Source organism: Triticum aestivum, chromosome 1B, assembly GCF_018294505.1.
Source record: "Triticum aestivum cultivar Chinese Spring chromosome 1B, IWGSC CS RefSeq v2.1, whole genome shotgun sequence".
Taxonomy (NCBI): Eukaryota; Viridiplantae; Streptophyta; class Magnoliopsida; order Poales; family Poaceae; genus Triticum; species Triticum aestivum.
The window spans coordinates 389,068,151-389,075,306 of NC_057795.1; the positions used below are offsets into that span (position 1 = coordinate 389,068,151).

The following is a 7,156-nucleotide window of genomic DNA, read 5'->3' on the forward strand; positions in this document are numbered from 1 at the left end:
GTTTTTTCCTCCCCTTTTTTTAACATGTAATTGAAGGTTGGACGTCTCGTAATATAATTTTTGAACCATGTAGGTTGGAGCACGTGAACTTCTTGCAACAAACATTCCAGGCTTTTAATTTTGTATTATTTTATTCTCATTTGAAATGCATTTCTTATAGTAGTTGAACTGCTCGCTGTTTTCGCGTTGAACTTCGGCCACATATTTTTCGAAATAAACGTTTTTAAATAAGCATCAAACAATTTCTTTTCTAAATTTAATTTCATACTCTTATTTTTTTCTAGAAACGGGAAGCATTTGAGTTTTCTATATACGTCAAACTACTCCCTTATTTTAATTTGAACTTCTAGGTATTTTTAGAAATGATGGGTTTTTCCACTTTTCTACGAAACAAAACAAAATTATGGGTTTTTCCACTTTTCTACAAAGTTACTATGCTATATTGAACATTTGTCTTTTTTAGCCGCAACTTTTTTATGTATTTTTTTCTTTCAGTGAAATGGGCCTAGGCGGTCCTTTTTTTCATTTGATGAATTTCTTTTGTATGTGATACACGTGAACTTAGGAATTTCTGAAACATGAACTTCACGTGCTATTGAAATTCAAGGAAATTACACACAACAATACACATACACTGCGTGTGCCACATGGATGACCAACACATCAACAAGCTTGGAAACAACATACGTCTTCTAAAATCTTGAAATATGGCATGTAGATATAGTATAACTTCCTAATCATCTCCACTAGCAGTAGCATTTTTGCACATCCCTAAAGATGTAGTAGAAGATATGTAAAGTCTGAACCGAAGAGAGAGGTTGCCTAGGCCATTTTTCATTGGTTTTAACAGAACACACACAATTTCTATAACTCACACGTTTTTCTTTTCAAAGTGCAGTTTTTTTGCTCAAAGTGCAGTTTCAACAATGTTCAAACCTCAAACAAATTCATCCATTAGATACATAAAAGTGCGCCCAAGTGCAGTTTTTTCAGAGGACAAACACAAAAACAAAAGTACAGAGAAGGTCAATTCCTTTAGAAGAGATAGTTCAGAGAAGGTCAAATCTATCACCAACAGCCGTTCAGTTTTTCAGGTCGCGCCGTAGGATGGGTTGTGGAGAGGAGGTCAGGACGGTGGGCGGAAGTGACTGTCCGGCTGGGGTGCCCCTGCTTCGGCCCCATCCTCCGGTTTCCGCTGGAGCACCGCGTGCGTGTGTGTAGCTGATTGAGCGAGTCGCTCTCGCTGCCGGCTTCGGCCTGGGCTGCCCGTGTCCCGGCGCGCACGCGCGCAGGAGTAGCGCAGTACTACCACCAGCTTCTCCGTCCCAGCGGCCTTCAAATCGAGCACGAGCCAGCAAGCTCCAGTCACCCCCCCCCCCCCCCCACCCCCCTCGGGGCCTTCCTGCTGGTTCTAAGCGGCGCGAGATCACGGAGCCAGGATACTACTTTCGCGTGCGCGACTCGAGCTAGTTCGTGCGCGCGGAGTCCTGCTGACGCGGCGTGTCTCTGGTTGAGGACGGGGCAGGCGGCGGCGTCTCCGGCGACAGGGCAGGCAGCAGTTGGGGGCAGGATGGGGCGGGGTGGCGGCATCTCTGGTGACCGGGCAGGCGGCGGTTGGAGGCTGCGGTGGTGCGTGCTGGCAAAGGAGGAGGAGAGGGGGCGTCGCGGCGGGGTTGGATCTGGGAGTGGGCGATTGGTGGCGGCGGCGGTCGGCGGCTAGCAAAACCAGGGGTGGCGGCGGTTGCGGAGGGACGAGGAAGGTGGGGATCGGGTGGGGGATGGGCTGGTGGGGATCGGGGGAGTTGTCGGGGGTGGGTGTTTTTCTCTTTTCCACTGTAGAGTTCGGGAAGGCGACCGCGGGCCCATCCTAATCCAAATAACTATTCTAATCCTAGGATTAGAATAGTGTTGTTCTATATATATTCTGTTACTAGTAACAGAATATTATTCTTTTACCCCTCGCCTTATAAGGGGCCAATCCGTAGTTTCCAGATCTGCGACAAGCGAAGAAGCATCCATCCCGCCGGACGACCCACTCCTGACCCCCCGACCCCGCCCCAATCCCACCTTCTCTGGCTAGATCCCGGCGCCGCCCGTCTCATGTTCCTCCTCCACACTCCTCTTTCCTCTCCCCAGCCTCATGTTCTTCTCCCCCTTCCTGTACCTTCCATCCCACTCCTCCTCCTCCAATTCGACCCTCCCCTCCCGCCCCCCCCGCCTAAAAATCCAGTCTTGCTTAGGGACCGTCCTTCCTCGGAAGCGGAGATCCTCGTCGGGAGGGGATCCCCCGTCGTCGAGCCCCGGCGCGGCGGCCTCTCCTGTACGGGCCACGTGCTTTCCTGGTTCCGGCGAGGGAGCGGGGGAGAGTGGGGAGCGCGCCTGAATGAGCTGCTTCTCCTGCTTCGGCCCGGCCCTGGAGGCGGAGGGCGGCAAGCCGGTACCCGACGCCAAGGACCCCGCGCCAAGGACGGCGCCGCGCCGGATCAAGTGCGCCGGCTGGATCTTGCAAATCCCTCCCCACCTCTAGCCTTAGCTTTAGCTTCGCTTGGCGTTGCTCCTTGCTCTGTTACCGCGGTCGTCGCCGGTGTCGTGTTGTTGTTTATTGTAGTACTACGCTTCTACTCTTGCTTGCTTACTGCGTGCGAGCCATGGTTGTGGTGGGTGGAAGCATAGGAATGGGCTGAGCTGCGATCTTGTGTGCTCCTTTCGCTACACTTAGTGAGGAAGAGACCGGAATGCATATGGTGCTGCTAGGATTGTTCTTGGCTCTGGTTTAGTTAAGAGAGAGCGTTGGATTGGAAGTTGAGTAATCCTTTTTCTGGCAGTAATAAAAAATCAGCTGCTTTTAACTGAATAAAATGCCACGCAAGTTCAGTTATATCTGTTGCAGGAGTTCAAAAATCTGAAGAAACGGAGCTCAAACCAAGTTAAAAATTGTTTCCTTCATAACTTAGTTGTTTTTTGGTTAATTTGTTGTTATGGACAGTACAAATACACACTGTTGTGTAGTACATGTGTGTATTGTAATTGTGGTTTGGAGTTCAGAAAAAGATAACAAAAAGGTTCATAGAAGAACCCAAAACTTTCGGTAGTTCTGTAAGCCCAAATTTCAGCTCAACATGTTTTCTATCATCAGCTCATTAAGAACCCCAGAAACGGTTCAATGTGTGCGTTCAAAAAAATAGTGTGGCTATATATAAAAAAATTAGTAGCTCGGCAAAAAGAAGTTTAACCGATTCAGTGCAAGTTTTGCTTCTGAAAAACTGATATTGTTCATCATGTACTGATCCATTTCAACTGTGGATGTGTTTAAAAAAACAGATGTTCAACATGTACTGAAAATGCCTTTAAAAAGATGAGTAAATAGCATCAGTGAGTTCGACTACCTATATTGAAAAAGTCCATTGACAAAAGAAATATCAGTACAGTATGATGCTTCAGTTAGAAGATCACTAATGCTATTTCCTTCATAGTCTCCCTGTTGTTTCAACTTTTGTTTTAACCTTTCCGTCTGTAAATTCTGCATCTTTTTTTGTTTACAGACTATACGCATGATACTTGTACTGGGACTAGAGTACAAGTATTACTTCCATGCAAGTTCAATTGGAAAAACACTTTAAGTTTCAGGAATTGAAGGATTCTTTTAGGAAGAAATAGCCTTTTGAGCTACTGATGATGGCTGTCATTTGTGCCCCGAAGGTATTTTTGCTTATTCCTAAAAGAGAAAAATTGCATTTTATAATTCACCTATCTAAATCTGATTTCACTCACTTATGTTACTATGTTCTTTCTAGCACACAAGATGGTGTGTTAATCTCCTACGAGACCATAGGATGTCTAAATGCAGAAGTAGTTCCATAAAATGTCATTGTGTTAAAAAATGCACAAACTACTCTGTTTTTGGTTACCTCACGGCAGTGTGTAGCTCTTGTATGTCTTCTGCATACTGATGCATGATGTTCTTTGGTACATGTTTTTAGTACGAGTTTGGAAGAGCAGGAAGTTCTACTGCTGGCAAAACATACACTCTGTACAAAAAGAAAAACACACTAGGTCTACTAGTTCACTCTGTATTTATATTATCAGTTCATAAATAAGCACATATAGTAGTTCGATTTGTGTTATTGAACCAGTTCGGTTCATCGGTTTATATTGTATAACAATTTGCTACATGGGGAATTTTTGCATCAGTTCGACAAAAAAATGTACAATAGTTCAAACTCTGAGAGCTATTAAGTTTTATTTTTTTAGAATGGGAGTTGTATGTTTACTCTTTGCCTGTACAGTGCATTTTGTATTCCTGGTCGTTGTAATTTTTTTTGTGTTAATAAAAATGAATTTATGTATTTTGTTAATCATTCCTCCACTTCCACCAGAAGAAAAGTGATTTAGACTCTTTATCGCAATCAGTTAGTTGACTATCTTAGTTCAACGAGTTAACCGTCTCGATTCACTTTTCTTGCTTCCAGGGCCAACGACGGTCGCCGCTCCTCGACCCTATTCCCGTTCGTCACCCAACTCAACAGTCCACCTCGGTGCTCCAGCACCGGCCCCTCAAAGAGCTGGCTACAGGCCATCCGTTGCTCCGCCCCTGGATGCTGCCATCTGGTGGCTGGTTGTCTCACTCCAATGCACCTCCCTCTCTTTGTGTACTGTTCTCTCTCAAGACTGGAAGTTATCCCTGATGTACTCAACGCAAGTTCAACATCATCATCTAAAAAGGTTCGCTGATATCATCATGAGGAATTCAAATATTCAACATGTTCATATAAGAAACCACATGAAAATACAGAGAAAAAAAAAGATTCAAAAATATGTGGCTGTTGCATTGGAGTTACTCTGACCCATGCAAAAATAAATTGCAGGAAGCAAAAAAGAAAATCTATTTGCTCAGGGATGCAAGCAAATTTCTGGAGCACAGACTCATCGGCGCATCAGCGACCATTCATTCAACAACAGTTCAATTATAAAAAGAACATCAGTTCAAAAAAAATATGCAGGAGGTTTGGGAGCCAAACAACTGATATTTTGTTGTGTTCTAATTGTTTGGGTGCATGATTGAACAAGAGAAAAAAATAATGATGTATCATATATATTCTGTTCTCGTAGGAGGTTCAAAGATGGTTGTGTAGCAAGTTAAGAGTTTGGTTTCATGAGAAAAATGTGATTTTTTGGTCAGGATTTTGCATTACTAGTCCAACCATACTAGGTAAAGTACCTAGCCAGTTCAATAACATCATCTCCTTATGCAAAAAAGTAGTTAAAAAAGGTCGAACTGACATATGCTTCAGAATGTCACAAAAATATATTTATCTGTATTTGTCTTCTTCATGTTGAATTATTTGAAGTAAAACAAAAATAGCTCACTTTTGTGACTTTCATCATTTGAAAATCTACATGCCTCATGTCCGAACATTTAATTTGTTTAAAACTAAACTAATGGTGCTCTTGTTTCAGGGTCGGGGGAGAAGGCAGAACCTCTGGGTGCATGATGGAAAAAATTGGAAGTTCTTGTTTAGATGTTCAGGATACCCTTCTCTCATTTCATTTATGTTCAGGATAGCAGGTTCATGATGGAAAATTGTGTATCATGTAGTTCTTGTTTAGATGTCATGCAAGTTCAAAAATTGTCGATTTTGCCATTGGAGAGAACCCGTTGGTTGCATTGTTTTTTCAGTGTGACGTCCCTTGGTGTGTTTGGAGTATTGTTATTGTTGCTCTGCATGCGAATGAATTAGCTTGTCCTGCTAAGATGTAACGCCTCGGATTCGATGCGCCAGGTGTCTGCGAGTTATTCGCCGTCGTTGCCATGTCATTTGCTTGCGTGTTGCATTTTGCCATGTCATCATCTGCATTTTATCTGCATGTTTTTCAAAACTTGCATCCGTTCGGTTTCCGCCGGTTCTGTCCGTTGTCCGTTCGGAGTCCAGACACACTCGCACACGTCCACAGCACCTTCGAGATATTATTTTATAAGTGGCATAAAAATATTCTCAGAATGGGTTGCAACTTGTCGTGCGGTCTTATTATAGTGTAGACAGACCGCCTGTCAAGTTTCATCGCATTCAGAGTCAATTTGATAGCCCAACCGTTAAACCTACAACCGCAATATAGCCGGTCTTTACGCCGGACGTTTTCGGTCTCCGAAAACCATGCCGGGCTGCATTCCTCTTCTCTTCTCTCAGCCCAAGGCCTCTTCTGCACAGCCCACCTGCATCCCAGCTACCCCCCTCCATTTCGGGCCATCAGATCACGATCGAAGGGTCGAGAAACCCCCCAAAACTCCCCTCAAACCCTAACCTTCCCTATATATACACCCCTTCCTTCCAAAAATGGACAACCCTAGCCTTCCCCTACCCCTAGACCCCTCTTCCTTGGGATCCCCGCAGCCGCCAGCCACCTCCACCTCAAAATCCATCGCCGACCACCTCACGGGCGCCACTTGGCAGCGCCCCATTGGCCAGCCGCCGTCGCGCCGCCTCCCGCAGCAAACCGCAGGGCGCCACGCGTCCTCCCGCACCCCCGCAGCCCCCAGCGCCGCCGCGGCCTGCCAGGCCCGCACCAGGCCCACAAGTGCACCGATCTGGGCCCGGCTCCCGCTCTCTCCGCCCGAGCGCCCCAGCGCCTCGCCTCCATCGCCCGCTTCCCCCGCCGCCTCGTGCCTTCCGCCGGCGACCCCGGCAGCCGCGCCGGCGAGCGCCAGCAGCCAGGCCAGAGCCTCACCGTCCCCTGCTCCCTCTTCCTCCCTACGTCTCCTCTCTTCCTCACCCGGCTCCTCTCTCTCTCCTCGCAGGGACTGCCACCGCCCCAGGAAGCTCCGCTCGACGCCGGTGGCCTTCACCGACGCCGGGAACGGGTCCCCGGCCACGACCTCCACCGGATCCGGCCACCTGCGGCCCCGTCCCGGCCTCCTCCGCGCCCCTCCGGCCTCGCAGTCCCCGCCGCTAGCCGCCGCTACCCTATCTCTCCTCGATCCCCTCTGGATCGAGGAGGAGAACGGCGAAAGGCCGCCGGCCACATGGGCCCGCGACCCCTCCTCGGCCCAGCCCGTCGTCCCCCACCGGCCTGCCTCACCTCCACCGACCTGGGCCTGCAGCCCACTAGGTGAGCGCCCCGCCAGCCCTATCCCTCGCCCGGGCGACATTTAGTCATACTG

The 7,156-nt window shown here is 47.6% G+C and overlaps 1 long non-coding RNA gene across 1 annotated transcript; it reads left to right on the forward strand.

The window, feature by feature from the left end:
• Positions 1–1,857: 1,857 nt before the first annotated feature.
• Positions 1,858–5,702, forward strand: LOC123126331 (uncharacterized). The gene is made up of 4 exons (XR_006461637.1): positions 1,858–3,699; positions 4,470–4,722; positions 4,866–5,003; positions 5,458–5,702. It is a non-coding gene; the product is annotated as an uncharacterized lncRNA (long non-coding RNA).
• Positions 5,703–7,156: the final 1,454 nt, after the last annotated feature.